General features: G+C 38.2%; 1 protein-coding gene across 1 annotated transcript in view; it reads right to left on the bottom strand.

The window, feature by feature from the left end:
* The window catches only part of GAREM1 (GRB2 associated regulator of MAPK1 subtype 1), a 99976-nt gene that overhangs the window by 44754 nt on the left and 34899 nt on the right, over nucleotides 1-20323 (bottom strand). The window lies entirely within an intron of this gene.

The following is a 20323-nucleotide window of genomic DNA, read 5'->3' as shown; positions in this document are numbered from 1 at the left end:
CTGATGGCAAGAAAGTTTGAGTTCACAGATAGTTTTGGGGAGGTGATATGAAAAACAGGCAAAAGGCTGTTTATTCTTAAAAAGAAAACCACAACGACTCCTAAAATGCAGAGCTTGGTTTCTGCTTCTAGCTGGTCACCTTGTGTGTGTGTGGATATTTGATTAGCCAAAGAGGTAACCTGGAAGGGTGGGGAAGATTTTGTGGGAGCAAGAAAACAAAGAGGTTGAAGAATGAAGAAGACTGTGTGCATCAGCATAACTGCTCAGATGAGCATGAGTGTTCCCAACTTGGGCTTAAACCAGTAGGATCCAGTTTTCACAAGTTCACAGCTATGAGCAGAGAGACCTCCTCTCTCCAGAGAAGGGAAGAGAGGGGGAGGAGAACCAGCAAGTTAGCCAAGGAGGGCCATCTGTTAGGTGAACCTCTGCTATGAACTCAAGATCTGCCCTCACTAGGCTAAAATATTAATAGAAGTGTCCAGAAAATACCAACAGTTAAGCAGAAAAATTCATTTAAATCAACTAAATTGGGAAAAAAAATATGGAGGTGTCTTATTTTGAAATAGTGTTACCATATGCTATAGCCAATTAGTCACAAATTAGATACAAAATAAACCTTACAACAAACTCCAAAGTGAAAACATTCTCAGTACTTTTGAATGTGTATTTTTGTCAATTAGGAATAAGTGAACAGTTAAATGGCATGCACATGCCAAATTTTCTCCTGGCAGTATTTGTAAAGTTTAGAAAGAACTGTTTTGGAGAGATACAAGGAAGAAAAGGGAGGGGGACAAAACGCCTCCCACACACATCCCCAGTTCCTAGTAGAAAGGGAGAAAACATCAGCTCCAGATTTCATGCAATAATTCAGAAAGTAGGGAACCAGAGAAACATGAGAAATTAGATGCCTATAACCTTTACCACTATACCATAGAACTTCCTTTCCAACAGAAAGAAATTTCATCAGTGTACTGCAGGTGATAAGGACAGGTTCATTCCTTTCCTCTTCTTGCTACTACCCAACTCTTAACAGCATCTCATAAAACAAGACAAACATCAGAATAAAACTGTCCATTTTAAACTAAGGTTTCAGTACTACAGATTCAGCATTTGATAATAAGCAGAAAATAAAGGGAAGGTATGTCTATCCTTACAGGACAAATCTGTAATGTCCTTCAGGAACCATACAATTTAATCTGGCAGGGACCTCTGGAGGTCATCAAGTCCAATTGCTTGCTCAAAGCTAGACTAAGTTGAAAGGTGGATCCCAGCACCCAGTTCCATCAGGGTTTGAAAGTGTCCAAGGATGGACACTTTATGGTACCTCTAGGTGATCCCTTCCCAGCTTTAACCACAATTGTGGTAACAAAGCTTTTCCTTGAATCCAAGTGTAATTTTCCCTATTGGATCTTGCAAACATTGCTCTTTCATTGTGCACCTATGAGAAGAGTCTCACTTGTCTCTTCTAGAAACCCCTTTTGGCTCATGGAGACTGTCATCTCCCCCATGTTTCTCTTCTCTAGGCTGAACAAGCCTAACTTCCTCCAGCTTTCCTCATACACCACGTGCTACAGTCCCCAACCCTCCCAGTGACTTTTTGCTGTTGATTACTAATTCCAGATACACTAAATTTTGCAGATAGCTCTTCACAGCTAAATAAGCTTGTCAGTAAGATTGTTCTGAAGTCAGCAATCTTCCTTCTTTGACATTCCTTTTATATAGTATGTTGCTGTCATTTCCCTCAACATGAAGTAAATATAGTTTCAGAATTTTATCTACAAATGATTAACAAATACTGGAAATGTAAGCCAAGCCTCCTGTACCCCAAAATAAATTAATGATATATTTAACATGAAAAATATCCACACCATCAACTACTTGGCTGCACTTTTTTCTCAGATTTTACAGTTTTCAGGATATACTTGTATAGTAGTTTCCAGCTTTTCTTTACTAAGAATGAAAGAAACTTGCACCAGAAATTATTGGCTCCAGAAACTGTGGTGTTAGACAAAAAAACAAATGAAACAATTACTGAAGTAAAAAAAAAACAACCCTAAAATCAAGAACTGAGAGGAATTCCCTTGATGGTAAGTGAATACTCCCCTCCCTGCTATGAGAAGAATAAAAGCTAAAAGATACTCCTCTGACATCAAAATTTGTAGAAATACTAATGACCAAAAAAGAACAGGCACAAAGACTGAAAAAGCCACTTTTAAAGAGATATTACAAAATGCCAGTCATGGGAAAACCCTCCTTCCACTCCCACGAGAGCCACTAATCTCCCATTTTCCATGTCCTCCCTCCCCCCCTCATTTTGCAAAATAAATTATGAAGCCAGAAGGAGCCAATGTAATCATCTAAGTCTTTATCTCTTTGATAGCACAAGCCGGAGGATTGCAACGAATTATTTGAGTTAAGGCTTACAGGTTTTTGCTTTTTCCAAAAGGGAAGAAAAAAATTCCTTTGTCAATCTTGATTGAAATCAAGGGAAGGAAGTTCTACCCTTAAATTAATATCTCTTTCCTCATTCTGACTGCTACCATTTTGTTTTTGTTCAATTCCAGTTCTGCTGTGACTTGGCCTGGCAGACTCTTTCAGCTTTAACATTACATGGTTTAATTTCACTGCTTTGATAAGGGAAAGCTCTTCAAGACTACAGCTGAATAAAACTAATTTCCCTTTCAAACCCCCAGAGTTTGCAAGCAATATTATTTTCCAGCCTATCATGTTTACATGCCTCTTCTAGGAACCCTGCTTTTCCCTCAGTATCTCTTCAACTGTGAAAAGCAGACATAAATTGTATTCTAGCTGCAGTCACATCAATCCCAAAGAGAGAAGATTTGTATATGCCTCTGTTTTATGTACCCATTGGTTACATGAGGCCCATTTACCATAGAAATCAGACAAAAAAAATCTCACAGTGGATAGCCAAGGTCTTTTCAAAAACAGTGCTTCTTAAAGTAATGTTTCCTTATCCTGTAAATGTAACTTATTTGCCTTTGTTGCTATATATATTATTTTTATATTTGTCTGTAATGAAATAAATATTGTTTTAATGTAGAATAATATCTATCCTGGCTTCATTTACTACTTCTGTCTGACATTTTGTTTCCCAGACCTTTAATTCATTAATAAAAATACTAAAACATACATATCTGAGAAAGAATGGGTATGAATGGAGCTTTCTGTCCTTAAGCCATAGGAAACAAAAGCAGATATGCAAAGGTTTCCTCTTCTCTCCCTTCTCTCGCTTCCAATGCAGAATTTGCTATCTGTAAACCAATTCTGACAAATGTGTGACCTGCTCTTAAAGCTTCTGGCACAGGACGTCTCAAACTGTCAAGGCACTTTATGCCAATATGTAGCATCCTTACATTCAGAAGTTTTTTGGGTTACTTGGGATAACTCATTTAAATCTCCCTTTCTAGGACTGTTCCCTTCAGAGGTTGTGTTTTCTAGCTCTTGATCATTCTTGCTGCTGCAATCTGGATTTTGCAGTTGTCTGCATTTTTCTTGATGTTCAGTGTCAAAAATGAACATGCTGCTCAGCTCATGCCTTACCAACAGCTGAGAGAGCAGAACCATATCATCCTATAAACTAAGTTTCATCTCAGACACTCCACCCCTCCTCTTTCCTTGAGGCAACATCATGACACAGTTGACTCATGTTCAGATTTATAAACAGAAGTAAACTATTACTAAATTTGCTTTCCATCTCTAAATATCCAGCTGAAAATAAAATCTTTGATGTCTGTTGCCAGCAATGTGCTCGATGCCTGCCTTTAACCTTTTTTCATGCCCTCTTTCTAAAGCAGATTCCCTTTCAGCTGTCAAGAATTTTCAAACTGCAACAATTGGGAACTTGGATGGTTGATTTTCAGACATATCAGAAGGCCACTTTCTTAATAAATAATAAAGAAGCACAGCAGAGCAGTAGATGCAGACCATAAATACTACTTCCTTGAATCTCAATTGTCTGTATGGGTTAAAGGGCAAGCTTTCATTTTGGTTACCCCCAACCACCCTCCAATGTACCAACTCAGCATGGACAATATCTGCTAGTTTCTTCAGGAAAATCTGTCATTAAAAAAAAAAAGAAAAAAAAAAAACAAAAAAACACCAACAAAAATCTCCCAAAACAACAACAAAGAACATGGAAAAAGAGCTATTGATGGCAAATACAGTACTTCAAAAACCCCAAACTCAAGTGTCACATGGAACAGGAAAAGAAACATATTCTTTATTTGCTCTGTTCTTTAAAGTTTCAGTGAGGTAGAACATCTTGGAGAACTGAATCACAATTAGGAAAAAGAGGGACCAGCAATGATCACTAAGGTAAACAAGCAAAGTGTTCAGTAGCATACACAGATTTCTGTCTTTGTAGTAATAGTAAATTAGACTACAAAAACCCAGGAAGGGAACACTGGCTACAACCCTCTAAAACATTCCTGAGTTCAGAGAGGTTGTGTTCCTTATATATAAAAACAACTGTTGTAACCTCAGATATACTTCCCATGTTTTAGAAACACATGTAAATAGTATGCACTACAAACTGTACTGCTTTAGAACATGACCCAATAGATGATGTTTATATCAAACAATAGTTTTCCAAAAGGGAAGCTGATATGCAAGAACAGTGAGGGCAGTGTGAGATGGGCAGTGAGTTGAGGAAGAGTCAAAAGAAACATTTTAATACGTGAAGCAATCGGTAGCAGATATATCATGCAGATCTAAGTGTGAATGTCGTAAGTTTCAATAGTTCTTAATGAACAGAGAGGAACAAACACTATGAAGGAACTGTAGAAGTCTTGAATTTTCATAAAAAAGATTCCTATTTTTTTAAAATGCTGTTGGACAGACAGGTAGTGAATGACAATCTGTTGCTTGAAGCAATTAAATTTATGTCTCCACTCCTAACCTTCTAAGGTGGTCTACTGACATAGGCTGTGAATTCCTCAAACAAAAAACCCAAAAGAAGCTTCTGTTGAATATCCTCCTTCTAAAATGTGTCAGGCAAACATGTTTTTTTTATTTTTCCCTCCTAAGGAAAATAGTCACGAGAAGCATTAAGAATACATAAGCATTTACAGAAATAACCACTGAAGTAATACCATAAAAGGCAGAAATGAGCCATAAAATTAAGAGCTACAAAATGTGACATCTTGATGGTACCTCCCAAGTAATGATTAATATTTTCCTTGCCTCATATATCCACACACAGTCTAGAAGCTGCTGTAGGCCTAGCAATATCTCTCTTTCCAGAAAGAAATAAAATTCATTGGATTTTTCTTTCAACTGCTGTAAACCAGAGTAGCATGAAGGAGTTTAAGCGAGCCAGCTCCTGTACTTTGTACATTGAGTGCAGAGGCCATCCTTAAACCAACTTGAATCTTGAAAGCTGCTTTCAAGTATTAGCAGTTACATAGCACTAGTCCTCCGGATAGAAGGGAACATAATTTAAGAAATAGTTCTGCCTGGCTGACTTCTGAATCACTACTTAAGGTAGGTTTTATTGAATATGTCCAGACACAACATTTTACAACAACATTCAAATCTGACAGGAGAAAGATGTACTTTTAAACCACAGTAGATAGTATTAAAACATCCTCATTTATAATGAAAGATACTAATGATTTACATGGGACCAACAGACACTAATCACATTTTCTGTCAACGAACACAGTTTAGCCTTTTCTTCAACTTTATTTTTAACATTTTACTAAGCAGAGTTTTCTATCAAAACATAATTTTTCCAGTTTTCTTGGTGTGATCCCATTTTCAGCTGTAGGATGAAAAGGACTTAACCATAGCCAAGATTTCAAAGTCTTTTATGGAAGCAATGTTATTTTTACCAAGATAAGCACTATCTATATATCAACAACAGTCTTGTCTAGAAACAGCATATGAAAATGTTTTAAGTTCTAGAAATATTTCTAGATGCCCAGTCAATATTTTTTTAAATTAAGTGATTAGCTCCCTCCATCCCCTAACCATCAACAAGCAGCTTTAAGAACTTCTTGGCTCATCTGACTTTTCAGGATGCTGTCTGCTTAAATACTCCTAAGCCTACTACTCCCAATAAAGACTAATGAAAGAAATCTAGAAAGGTCAACCATTCCTTCCTTACATAGATATGTTGCTGTACTTTTCACTATATAGATGTATTAAGCAACTCTATACGTAAGACATCTTAACACACTTATCTTCTACTATATGTGTAGTATGTCATATTTGTCTCTATTGCCTCTGCTGTGATCACAGAAGATCAAAAACAGTTCTACTGTTCCAAGGACATAGTGACCACCCATCAAAAGCTAATTTTCCTAGCTATGGAGAGTATTCCTCTGTTTTGGCTCATCTGTGCAGGATTTCCAGCCTCTAGTTTCAATTCAGACAGAGGACAAGCAGAGTTTAAGCTTCAATTGGATGCTTTAACCAGTCTACTTACATTTAACCACCTATAAAAAAATCGTCAGGCATCTTTCTCATTTGCTGCAGGACAATCATAATTATCCATAAACCTTAGGTCCTCATAAAGATTTTAATTAAATGTGTTTATAAACTGCTTTATAAGATTACAAACAACATCTGAATCTCCAGAAAAGCCCTTAGGAAGCATTCAGTAAAGTAGGAGAATTCACAAACAAAAACACACCTGGAAAAAGCTAGATAACTGAATGTTTTGGCAGGACCCCAAAAAATCTTTTTACTGGTAGTAATCAACATCCACCGCAGACTCTGATTTGTCATCTACTACTTTTAAAATAACAGGGCAAATTCATTAGCCCCAAATACCATCTTAAGCAAAAATTCCATTCAAATCAAGTTTCCAAAATAACTGAGCTAGGAAATGTACCCTTCTCTGTTCTTGTTAAGTAAAAAAGTAACACACACATCACAGAAAGTTTATGCTTCAGAGTAATCATGTGACAAAATCAAGTACTTGGTAGTTACAGTTACTCTTGATTAGTCCAGAGGTAATATGCAAATTAATGCACTTTAATGCGGTACAGTGTCATCTCAGTCAGCTAGACATAACTGAGTCAATATGCAATCAAGAATCCTCATAAACAGAAGTTCCATCATTTAAGTTAGACCAGCTTGACCTTTGATTGATGCAAGAACATGTCAGCCTGCACAGGAACTAGAGGTTTTTATATATAAAATAACCTAAAGAGCAGTGAGCCCTGTACATCCAACTCATCCACTAGGGAAGAATCAGACTAGTAGAGAACTGACAGCAATCAACATATTCAGTAACCAAAATCTGGTTCTGTCTTCCTACTGTGCTGTACTTCCTATCTTCATGATCACATGAAAGATGTCAGCATTTAGTATTGCCAGGCTTGCTCCATTTCCATCACTATTTCTGCTCTGTTTTAACTTCTTACTTTGATACATCACTTACTTTGGTACAGGGAACATGTACCAAATGGACACCTTTGGGGAAGATTTCCAGGACCATGTAGCGTCAAGTAGCTCACCTATAACAGGAGAACAGGGTGAAAAGTATCACACCTCTGTCTTTTACTTGGCTTGATGATGTGTTGATGATCATACTACTTAAAAGAGAAAGTAATTTTTTCAAGTATGTTTAATCAGTGAGGCATGACCCTTAATTTTTGCTTTGCATTTAGTTTTCTGCCAATTGCCTTACATTTTCCAACAGGGGCTTAGAGAAGTTATGTTAAGAGCACACACAGTTCAGTACACAACAGGCTTTTGAGTGAAGAGGAAGATTTCCAAGTTTGTAACCATTGCAGTAATGGCTTTTAATGGTTCATTGACTACTTTTAATGCAATCGTGAAAAGCAGGATTTTTTTTTCTTGTTGTTATTAGGCTTACACTGATCATAGAAGTATCAGGATCTTTACTGAAAAAAATATTCAAATGGGTCAAAGGCATAACATTAAAAGGAGAACCCTGGATAACCTCAACAGCAAGCAAGCGGTCCAACATCTTCATTGAAGTTACAATGACTGTCTCCAACTCCACAAGTCTCCATGAGTTGGCTGTACTAAGGCAGCCTCTGGGGTAGTCCTGATTTTTAACTTTCAACTGTTAGGTAGAAGTTGGACACAAGGAGCAGCACCACCAAGTGTCACCACCACCCTGCTAATTTGCCAAAGACCAACTAGTAAGCTAAAGGCCTTCTGCTGGAACCAAACACCTCTAGAAATCAGTTAACTTGGCAAGATTTATGAAGAGTAGCAATGAACGAATGAAGTCTAAGACGCTCAGTTCAATGTAAGCATAATTAATGTATCCAACTATGAAGCATAAGACTGACATTATCTTGGAAAAGCTCCAGGGGTCACAGGCATGATACAGGAAAGGAAGCTACAGAAGGAGCTACTGTATTTGCTTAATAAATCTACTGCACAGACTGCTGTCAGTGGATTTTGTTCCAAGAAACTATACAAACAAAACAGTCTTTACAGGCAGAAGAGCGGGAAGGGGTGAGAGAGAGGCGAGAAGGATTTGATCTCACGATCTCTAACAAAGTTGAACAGCTGAAAACTTCACAGACAACGTCTGTGGAACTTATGAACTTTCTGAATTATTCTGACAAACTGCAAATTCACAACTTGAAGGAGAAAATGACCACTTCTTTTAGAAACCAAGAAAGTGTCACAGTTTGTCACTTAAACATGAGGGTGTATTTAAACAGACAACTTGTTTTTAATTGAGTCATTTGCATTCTTTGATAAATTTCCCATCTTTTTCCAAGATGGGGAGTCATTCACACATTGTCAATAATAGCTTTTCTAGTACAATAAATGGATCAAATTGTATACAATCTACTTGCCTATAATATCACCACAGAACCCTAAATATACACTAAAGCTTTGGTTTTCACATTACTTTCTCAAATCACTGTAGTTTAGCTAGTAGGCTTAAACTGTGCTCTCTCTGCATGGAACTATAAATATTAAGCATAAAAAAATATGTCTGTCACAAATTCTCTTAAGTTTAAGACTGTATATGCTGCAAATGTAGGGATGCCTTAATTTTACACAAAATTAATCTTTCTTCATTCAGATTTAGGAATAAGAAAATGAGAACGGATAATCAGATCTCATATTCTTCACCTATGCTGCCTTTCAGTTAAATTTAGTTAATATACCCCAAAAGCTGTTACTTTCATATCAGACTGGAGAGCAATCTCAGAAAGAGCATTAGGTAAAATAATTATATAGGGTACTACTGGCTCTTTCAAAGTTGTATTGAGGAAAACTTTTAGATAGGGCTCTCAGATGACTTAGTAGATGGTGAAATTCAATGTACTGCCAATTATTAATGACAGTGTAGTAAGATCACACACAATTGTGTCTCTTGTAACTCAGGAACTCCTCGCAACTAGGCCTTGGCATGTGATTTTGGAGCTCATTACCTTCCAAACAGGCTTAATTGTCCTGCGGAAGTATTTTTTCCTTCACTTACTACTGTTAAGTAAGCTTGGTATTACTACCCTGTTATTCTTCTGTTCTTCGTAACAAGAACTTGGCCTTCAGAAGCAGCATCATACAGCTCTGAATTGCTAACAGTCACTAAAAAAAAGGTAGCAGTAATCAGCAATCACAGTTTCATATAGATAGACAGATAGATGTGTGTGACTCTATATATTTATATATGCAAATGAGTATAAATGTATATAATAAATATAGACATAAATTTTAAAAACATGGATCTTACCTATCATTCCCTGCAAAGAAACAAACAAAATCAAAAATCCCACCTCATAAACTCCTAATTTTTTCCCCTCCTATTTCCCCTTTTCAACATCTACACTTAAAGCATTTGTAGATGTTGGAATAGCATATCTCTCCAACACTCTCATAACCCTGACCCACTTCACTGAGGAAAGCTAGTGAAACAGGCTCCAAATATTTCATTCTGCAGCTGGTCTTTAAGCCCTAATAACCAAGGGAGGTTGAAGTCACTCTCTAATCTCCTAATGTGTAAGAATCAACAGAGCTCCCCTTTGAGCAGCCAGCCTACGCGGGAGCACAGAACAGATTGTGTCAAGTGACAGCTGCTTTCTGGCAGAACACGCAGGCTCCCAACCAAGAAAGAGAGGCAGGAAGCATCACTCAGTTGCGGAAGAGGTTGCCAGATTTAAAAAAAAAAAAAAATAAATCATACAGCCATTCGAAGAAGATCTGTGCAGTTCAAAGAGTTGCCTACATATACCCTGCATATACCCTAAATGTTATATATACTCTGTTGCCACCTCTTCTCCATCTCTCCTCTGTTCCTTGCCTTTAAAAAGGAGGAAAGTTTCCCACCACAAGGACTATTTGCCTATGTATGTGCATGGTGCTTCAGATCTTATGGTTGCTCTACAAGGATAAAGGATTGTCAAGCTCTCTAACTAGCTAAACCGAGTTTGAAATTGAACATGTCATGCAGATACTCATTTTTCTTTAAAAAAGAGTTAGATCTAAGAAAATGAGCTGTAGTCTGATGACTGATCATGGATATTACTATGTGCATATACAAATGTACAGACACATGTATGCTTCTTGCAATTGTGTCAGCATGCAAGAACTAGGCACAAAATAAAAAATGGTTTCATGGCTCCATGTTCTGCCCATCTTGTGCAAGTAGTATTTTAATTTGGAAGTATCCAGGAAATATGGCTTGAGATCAGTCACAGCTCAACTCCAGTAAAAGGTTTCTTAAGTTATATTAGCATGTTTTTTTGGTGTATACAATGTTCTAAGCACAAGCTTAGAATTTTTTCTAAATGTTACATTTTTGAAGACAAGTTGCTGGAATTACACTTTTGTACTTCTGGGTGTATTAGGTTCCAAGATGAGGGAAAAAAGAAAATCCAGCCCAAGCACCTTTTCCACCTCCGTTAAAGAAATAGAAACAAAAAACTCCTGACAAAAATCTTGTCAAGAAAGCAGCAACTGCTTTTTTTAGTGGACCATTTAGATATTATGGCTGCCAACACTTGATAAATTTGCATTCATATCCTTCAGCTGTATGACTCAAGCCCTTGCTAGCCACATTTCAGTCCTGCTTAAAACCTTTGTCAATATGTTAGACATAAAGCAGGATACAGCTAACTGCTTTGTCAAATACATATTTATGTGCAAACAATTAACATACAGACAAAATGAAGGGATTTTTACTAGTTAGCTTCAGCAGGATGAAGAAAGAACTGTAAAAGTGTTTGAAATTAAGCATTTTTAGAGGAAATGGACTGTCCAGATTGGTTGTTCCTTTGAAAGAAAAAGGTCACATAAATCAGATTCAAAACAGTTCTAATACTATATGGTCAGTGGAGAACACTAAACTACAGACAGGAATCTTTCAGGAACTCAGAAATGGCAAATGGGTGTAACGTAAATACACCAGACATTAACAGTTCAGTTTGTGGATGAAAGAGAAGTCCCAGGCCCTAGGAATAAACATACCTACAAACAGTTCTGATAATAGGAAGAGTTTTGCAGTACAAAGTAATGCTAATAAAACAGGAAAGATGGTTACAAAATCTGCTCTTGTAAGCATGCTGATAACATAATGAATTTAAGAGATTATAAATTATTGTCTTTACTATATTCTCTAGTGCTTTACATTCTGTTTAGCAAACATAAATAGCATGCAAGGAGTTTGTAGCAGGTGTCCCACATTGCTCTGCTGAAGCAGTGTCCCACTCTGCCACCACCAGCCACATGCCAGAGGTGGGGCACCAATGCTCCAGCCCACAAGACAACTAGAGTTGAGGCACAGCTAGGGCACATGAATGGAACTCAGATTCAGACTCCAGCACTATGTAACCAAAAGCTGCTGCTGCTACTTTTGAGATGCCAGTGGCTGGACAGACATTTTCCACTGGAACTACATGAAACTTCTAGTTTTGCATCTGTGTTCATGAATACACTGCAACTCTGTGCCAAATTACAACTGTTCTCACAAATATTCCTCTCTAGCCAGATACCAAGTACTTTTAAAGCTGGTCTCTGGTCGGGATCAGGCTAGTTCAGTTACTATTCTTAATTCAGGGTCTCTATTACACAAGCCCACACAAATACTTCAGCCCAGAGCCAGGAATTCCCCTTCATTTTCCATCATCTCAGCCTGTACCATCTGGTAAAATAAAAATACAGAGTCTCTCATCTTAGAGGAGCGGCTTATCTAGACACGGGTTATGACTCTTTCTTGCTCTGTGTCCAGCCTAGGGAACTTCAGTCTCATCCACCTCCCTTATTCACCTGGGAAGTTCTTTTCTCCTGGCTGGGCCTAAATGCATCCAGAACAAGACCTTCAACAGCATGTTTATAGTCAAGAATGCAATTAATCTCACAAATAACCACTGGGATTGCCTCACTGTCTTGTCCTTGTAAGACTACAACAATGAGTAGCCTCTTACTGGAAGGCTTTACAGAACCATAGAAACCATAGAAAACCTACTGCTACCATTCTGGATCTGAGCAAGATTTATTCTAACACAAAGCAGCCTTTAAGACCCTATACCAGTAACTTTTTGGAAAAGTAATAATGACTTTTGCCAAATAATATGTAGGTCTTGCTAACTGCACAATGAAAGAGGGGAGTGTTTAGGCTTTTTTTTTTTAATGGCCTAAAATCTAACCTCACAGTTAACAATGATTCAAAAAGATCATTACAAACTTCTGCTTGTTAATTAACAGCATAAAGATGTTTTTTCCACTACTGCTTCTCACAGATCTCAAGATCACAAAGCTTTTACTCAAAACCTAAATGCTAAGGTATTGAACTTGCAGGATAGTGGTACTCAACAGCTCACAGCAGAACATGCATCTCTGAACGACTGCAAAACAAGAGGGAGAGAACAGTCTAAAAGTGACTTTGCTATATTTAGTAATAGCACAATCAATACAATACGGACATCAACTCCACAAATATAACTCAGGTTATTTGCCAATGCTTGAAGCCAGTATACCTGCAGGAAAAAAAAAAGAAGTAAATAAATAAATATACCAACAGAAAGCAGTCTGATAACAGAAGGGAAAAAAAATTCCAATAAAAGTATTTGCCAGGCACAGAAGAAATGCTTGCTTTCTTTTGGGGCAATTTCCCAAATCTCTATACAAGTTTAGCAATCTCTTAGCTGTTCTTCACATGTTTACTTTGATTTCATTACTGGGAGAATGTTGAGCAGTCAAAAACATTAAGGTGATACCAGACACAGGCTCAAAATGATAGCAAGGAAAAAATAGTGGCAATCTAACAACCTCTACTGACAAAATAACTCCGATTTTGCAGCTCAGAGGGAAATGTTGCATTATAATCTGGATGCAATCAAATCTCTGGCGGGTTTGTAAATCATTGCTAAGAATAATCTGTCTGGTTGTTTACACTATTTAGAAGAATTACTGGTGTCGACATACAAAGTTTGATTTTCATGTTGGTCTGAACTCTTTCTTCTGTAACTGTTCACAGACAAAATTTTGTCATCTCTATTAGTCAGACTGTCTGGAGTAGTCAAACATTGAAGTTATTAGGTCTCCACAAATCATAAGTGATAACTCCCATGTAAAAAAGGGAGAAAGGAAACATCTACCAGCAGACTGAAAGACATCCATGAAAACATTACTGGGGGATTTTACATTTACTGTGTTACTGACTTCTCCATGGTATATGTTCCATTCATGAGGAAAAATCCTATAGGTGTACATGGTCACGAAAACAAACAGATCTGACTACTACAGTTTGGGTGTGGGGTTTTTTTTGTTGTTGTTGTGCTTTTTTAAACTAAAAAGTTATCATACAGAATTAATCTTTATCAGCTACTTTTAATATCTGCAATTATATCCACTGGAAGGAAAGAGAGGAGAAACAACAGTTGAGGGCATCTGTTTCCAAATATTTGATTGGATATGGTTCAAAGCCTCTGCAGCCCAACTCTTACAAGAAGAGGTGTTCTTATTAAATAATACAAGTCCTTTGCCTATGATCTTGCACCTGCTCTTTTCAGTGAAAACCCATACTGTTCTTCACTCCTACAATGTTTCTGAGCCACAGCAGCCAAGAGTAAGGAACCTAGAACGTGCTGCAAAACACAACACCCATAAATCCATTGCTGTGGGTGGTTGGGCGTGACTAATTCAGCGCATTTAAAATTAGTAATTGTACTTACACGCTCTGAGTTTGTAAGGACACATTTTTGTTGTTGCTGATATTACAATGAAACTAAATTTAAAGTGGAATCACATTTTTGGTGTTGCTGCCATTACATCTGAACTACATTTAATATGAGATCAGGTAAACAAATATATGCACCCTCCTATCTGTATTACCTCCATCCATCTTTGGGCATTAAACTGGCTTTATTATCATTTATTTCTGTACAAATATAGATGGGCACTTTTAGAGCCACTAGATTAAGCTTTTGAACCTTAGTCGTCTCTGAGTAAGAGTTGAAAACCTTGCCATCTGTAGCCTCCACCTCCTCTCACTGAAGTGAACCCCTAGGTCCAGGGCACTGTGTACAAATAACTAGAAGCCACCCCCTCTGCTTTCTTATATTTCTCACTGTCTGAACCACAGTAGCACCAGTACAATACCAGAGAGAACACAAGTATTTTCAAATAATCAGAAGTAGGCTCTTCTCAAGGGCCCTTATTAGTAACCCAGCTCTGTTCCCATTGAAATTACTGGGACTTTTATCACTTTCTTGAATAAAAAATAAGTAAAACAATAAATCGATGGCTTAACTAAGGAGATGTTAAGTACTTCTGCAAAATCACTTTTAGAGTTTTCCGCTGAGCTGAGTGGCCAGTTAAGTTTTATCAGAGAGGTCTCTGATGCTGTTTGCCTTTTCACTTATTCCAAACATTACCCAAAAGTTCTGACATCACCCACATGCTATAACCACTCTCTTCCTACAGCAAAGAAGATTTTTTCCTCCAGAGAGGAATTACTAAGAGAAACAACTGATGAGCATTTCAGATGAAGACTATACTTGGTGAATGAGGGCTACTAAGCCCTAGAACAACAAAACCAATCACTCAAAACAAATTTCTGAGTTATAGCATTTGTTAATTTTAAGCATAATTAACTTGTGAAACTCATCTGGCCTAAGAAGCCATGATATGACATGCTTTAGCATGCAACAACATGGAGTTGTGGCTGCATACCACAAGCAGACCCTAAATGTAAAAAGACAACACACAAAGTTATTTTTAAATCCATTTCAGAGAAATTGTCTGAGAACATAGGTAAAATGGTGTTTGTAGTCATTTTAATGGTTCCTCACATGAAAGAACAAACTTTTAAAACAGTTTTGTTTATTTGTTTAGTACAGAGAATTCCTGCAGGAGAAACTAATATTTATAACAATGCTAGTCAAAGTATTCTGTCTCCACTCCCAAGATCATTCCTCTAACTAAGGAAAGCAAGAAACAAAAAGCCTCATCCGCCAAAACCAGCCCAAGTTGTTTCTATTGTTGATTTCTTTTGAAGTCAATGATATTGAAGCCTTGGGCATATGCTAACCAACCAGGTCCCACATTTTAGTTTTCCAAATTTAGTTTTCCACACAAGGTTTTGAGCTTTATAAACAACTAAGCATTTACAAAGAGAGTATGTTTTAAACTGATCCAACTAAACTATGAACAAGAGATCAAGTATTACTCAAGTGCTGCCTTTCAAAATGCAACAGTTGAAACTTTTGATTCAGATTTGGAAGAACAAGGCTTACTATTGCTCAAGGCAAGGCCCCAGGCAATAATGCTTATTTTCTCCTCCACTTTATTTTATAAATGCATCTAAAGATCACTGGGACTGGACCAGTAACTATGAACTATGAAAAACAATCAAAACCCACTATGACCACACGCAATGTAAACTCTAGAAATATGCACATAAATCACGCATATGGTTCCTATGATACAGGCCCTTCAAAGTGAGGGTCTCTATTTACAAGCAGTACAGTTCCTATCCATCACAGCAGCTTATGAGAACAACAGGCATTTAAAGCTAAAAATGTTCTTATCCTGAAAAAGTAACCTTGAACTAAGCAAGGCAGCAGATAATTTGTGCCATTGATTTGTGTTCTCAGAAGCATTCATATAGTCGCTTGGTTTTCAAAAGTTGCAGAAGAGAAATTTAATTTTCATAGGCCTTAAACACTTACTAGATTCCTAACTCTAGGACTCAACCCTCCTTCCCCGTTCCCTTAAGAGCTTTTTCAAAATGGAAAGGATAGGCTGCAATCTTCTTCTGCAGAAACTTTCTAATGGAAACATTGACTTCCTTGCACACCCACTCGGTTGTATAAAAGCTGTGGCAACTTGTCATACAGGAATTTCACAGCATCCCAGGCTTCTTTCACCATCTCCTTCAAACACATTAATTAACTTTATTCTGTGTTCTTAAAATTTGTGACATTAGATACTTGGAACTAAATGAAATACTGAAATACATTAATGTACTGTATTTTGTTGAAAACTCCATATGAAAGTATTATTGTCACTATTTTTTGCGCAACCAGAGATGGAAAATACAAAAGCCTTACCCTTTTTCAGATGAATTTAAGACAATGAAAATCAACCAAACACCTTATTAATTCCCAGATAGGAAACAATTAGTCACTGCAAAAACTTTCTGTCATGTATTGCATAGTCAGACAGCAGATCTACCAGCTCCTGATTGATCCTATTTAATTCACCATGCTAAAAAATATACACATCCTTTATGCTTTACAATGGAAAAACTAGATTAAAAAAAAAAATCGCCCTGTGTGCATCCCAACAGCAAAGAACACAGTTTAGCCCAGTCACATTGGTAAAATTAGATAGGTAATTTTGCTGCATTGCTTTTATAGTTACTTATCCACCAGATCACATCTTCTTTAAAACATATTTACTTTCCACTCCCCCCAAAAAGGTCAAGCTCCTCACACTGAATGTTTTTTACTGCTCACACATAAAGAAAAAGTATCTGGGAGTAATCTGCTTTGGGCATACACAATGGAATGTGGAAAGATACTTTGGAAATCAACTTGAAGCGAGTTCTAATATTTCTGTGTGTATATATATGGAGAGAGAGAGAAAGAGAGAGAGAGAGAGAGAGAGGGAGAGAGAGAAGAGGAGGGAGGGAGGGAGAGAGAGAAAGAGAGAGGAAGAGGGAGGGAAAGGGAGAGAGAGGGAAGGAGAGAGAGAGAGAGAGAGAGAGAGAGAGAGAGAGAGAGAGAGAGAGTTAGAGAGTAGCTATTAATCACACCTTGCTATGATAATACGACTTGGCAAATACAGAGGGTCAAATGCCTCCCCTCTCCTCCCCTCCATATTGTGCTGCTATAATTGGTCACCAGCAATTTGACATAGAAAAGGTTTGTACATATGCACTCAGCTGGCATGCATCCAGACAAGGTCTGGGGAGGGAGAACTTTGCAGGAGTCCCTGCTAGACACACTCAGTTGGAAGAAAGCCTGCAAGACTGCAGATTAACAGTCTACAAAAAAAAAAAATCCCAACACCCAGACTATGCTGGCCAGCTGAAAAGCTCATCCCCAGATTTCAAACCTGTCTGTCAGACACTAGACCTGGCAGTGCCTGAGGCTACCAGCATAGCTCTGTTTCCAGGCTGCTTAGATAACAACTGTGCAGCTAAGGGATGGACTGGGAGAAGTTATTTTAAGTTGCAATTACTAGTTCATACCTTATCAAAAGAGCTAGATGAGCACAATCGTTGCTGCTAAAGAGTTTCCCCTCCTCCTCTGGAAGAGCAACAAGCATTTTAGTCATGGCAACTAAAGGCAGAGTAAATACTACCAGGTGAAGAGTTCGGTGCACACTGCTGCTGCTACCACCCTAGGAAACTCCAGTACCTCCCATTCTTTTCACAGGCAGTCCTGCTGAAACAGGTTTGAACCACATCTCTCTTTTTTCTTGTAGAAATACTTACTCAGCCTCTTTCTTACAGTGAAAGAGGATCCAACTAAACCATCATGTTGTGGCAGTGCTCAAGGCAGAGGAATGCACAGCAGCCCTCTCTTTTTAGCTGAGGGCTGGGTAGTCCCAAGTGGACACAAATGCAAAGCACTTTGCACTTTCAAAGGAATCACTGAGTGGCCAGGAGAAGTGTTAGAAACATGAGCAAGAAGGAAAAGTAGCACTACTGCACATCAGGTGTGGCAGAGCTTTAGAAGGGGTTAATAGCAAGATAATGGAGTGCAAGGTATTCTCCATTTCCTATACACAAACTAATTCCAACATGAGAAAAAATGCTAACATCAGATCCAATATTAAAAGTCATTGCCATAGCACAGAATATTCTTCAGCAGGCAAGGTTAAGTGTCGAAGGACAGCCTGACCTTGCTACAAGTTCATCTAAAGTCATAAGGCTGAATGAGGAGGTTGGGCACAAATAAGTAAGTTTTTACTTGCATGAATCCTTACACAGCTACATCTTGGCAATGGATTTCTCTTAGATCAGTCACACAGCTGCTGCTAACAGCAGAGACTGGCCATCATAAATTTTATGCTCCCATACTGGTAGCACCTACAATTTAAGAACAATGGTCCTATCAATCCTCCAGACCCACTACTGGCTACCAAATACAGTATTTTCCATCAAGTATTTAATGAAATTAATTTTAATAGGATTTTATAGACCAGCTACAATCACTTATCGTGGCCTTTCAGACTACTGTGACTTTCAGAAGTCAGACATTATGTTACTTATTTTATTTAACATTAGAAAACTCTACATGCTGTAAAAAGTACATATGGCACCCAGCCACCATTGAGATGGAAAGAACTGTTTGCTTTCCAGCTTTCTAAACTAGGTTCTGGAACATTTTCTTATAGTTTTGGTAACAAATTGTTGAAGAAGCTACTGTAAGGTTTTGTCCTTCTCCAATACTTATATTATGATCGGTTTTCCGCTCCCCTCCCTGAAAGAAAACCCACCAAAAGGTTGCAAGATTTTTACTTTTTTTTCCTGGCAAGAAGATGCTGCTCAAAGACTGCGCCACACACAAACTGGATGAGCAGCCAACTGCTGAGTGGGAGGCTCATTATAAAGGGCCATTTGCTTGCCATATGTCTCCTTCTTCTAGACAGACTAATTCTAGTCATTAGAATTTTAACCAGAAATGCAGATTAGCAAAGCAACTTTCTGTTAAAATGGCACCAGAAATTTTCATAAGCAGAGTATTGAGAACCACTTGGTGCTCAGAGCAAGTTGCCGGTTTGACGTGGGAGCTCTGATCCCAAAGCAGGGTTGGCAGAGTACCTCATCCTTGCAAGGCCAGCATTTCCCCACCTCCCAGTGGGGAGCCTTTGTCCCTCCATCTCTTTCTGCTCCTGCCATCCACCACCACCCAGGCTGATGCTATTGTCTCCTGCTTCCTCCCTCCACCACCGATTCCCCCTCATTCCTCTCCCTCCCTACTACTGCCCTAACATTCCCACACCCAGCAGGATGACTACAGGAGTATAAGCTGACAAGATCAGCCAAACCTGTCTGCCATTGAGAAGTCTGTGCACTGTGCTCCCAGCTTAGGGAGGCAGCACAAGCACATCTGCTCCCAGCCACCTCCCTAGAATATCTCTTGCAGACCTTTGTGTCCACTGGATCTATAGGATTCTTTGACACCTTTGTGTATCTTTAACAGTGTGTGTACTAGCACACCAGTACACAAGCACAGGTAACCCACAGTCACCCACAGGCTTCCTGCAGTAGACTAGCAGTCAGTCAGGGGAATCAAAGTGACAAGAAAGGAAAACAACCAACCAACCCCAACCCCAACGGACTTCAAGTGTATCTCAGTCTCTTTTTTAGAATCAGATAAAGCAGTTTTTCAGATAGTAACATATGCATACTAGATCTTTTTATAAATATCAGTCTCTCTTCTATTTACATACTGCTTTAAGGCACTACCATTGTGAACTCGAATTCAGGTTCTCGCTTAATTTTATTTAGAAAGTTTGTCTAAATTCACGTGTTACGTTACTATAGCAACTGTCCTCTTGGAGGGTTCAACAGCACTGCACAGGAAAAATCTGATACCATGAACAATTAGAATTACTGACCATTTCCCCCATCCAACATCCCACAACATCTAGTGAAAGGTAGAGCTGATTTAATATGATACAGCAACTCCATTCCTATGCAGAGTATTTCTCATCCCACACCCCAGGATATGCTGTAGCCTTTCCCCTATACTGAGTCTGAGGGATGCATCTTTCCCAGCAGTTGGCTCTGGGCTTCTAAGTCACATTCATAAGAATCCCTCAACTCAGATCCATGAATCTGTATTGCAGCACTACATTGTTTTTCTTCTATTTTTGGAGATGCCATTTGTGTAGCAAATGTCTT

Source organism: Neopelma chrysocephalum, unplaced genomic scaffold, assembly GCF_003984885.1.
Source record: "Neopelma chrysocephalum unplaced genomic scaffold, ASM398488v2 Primary Assembly neopelma1_22, whole genome shotgun sequence".
Taxonomy (NCBI): Eukaryota; Metazoa; Chordata; class Aves; order Passeriformes; family Pipridae; genus Neopelma; species Neopelma chrysocephalum.
This window is presented reverse-complemented; position numbering and strand designations above follow the sequence as displayed.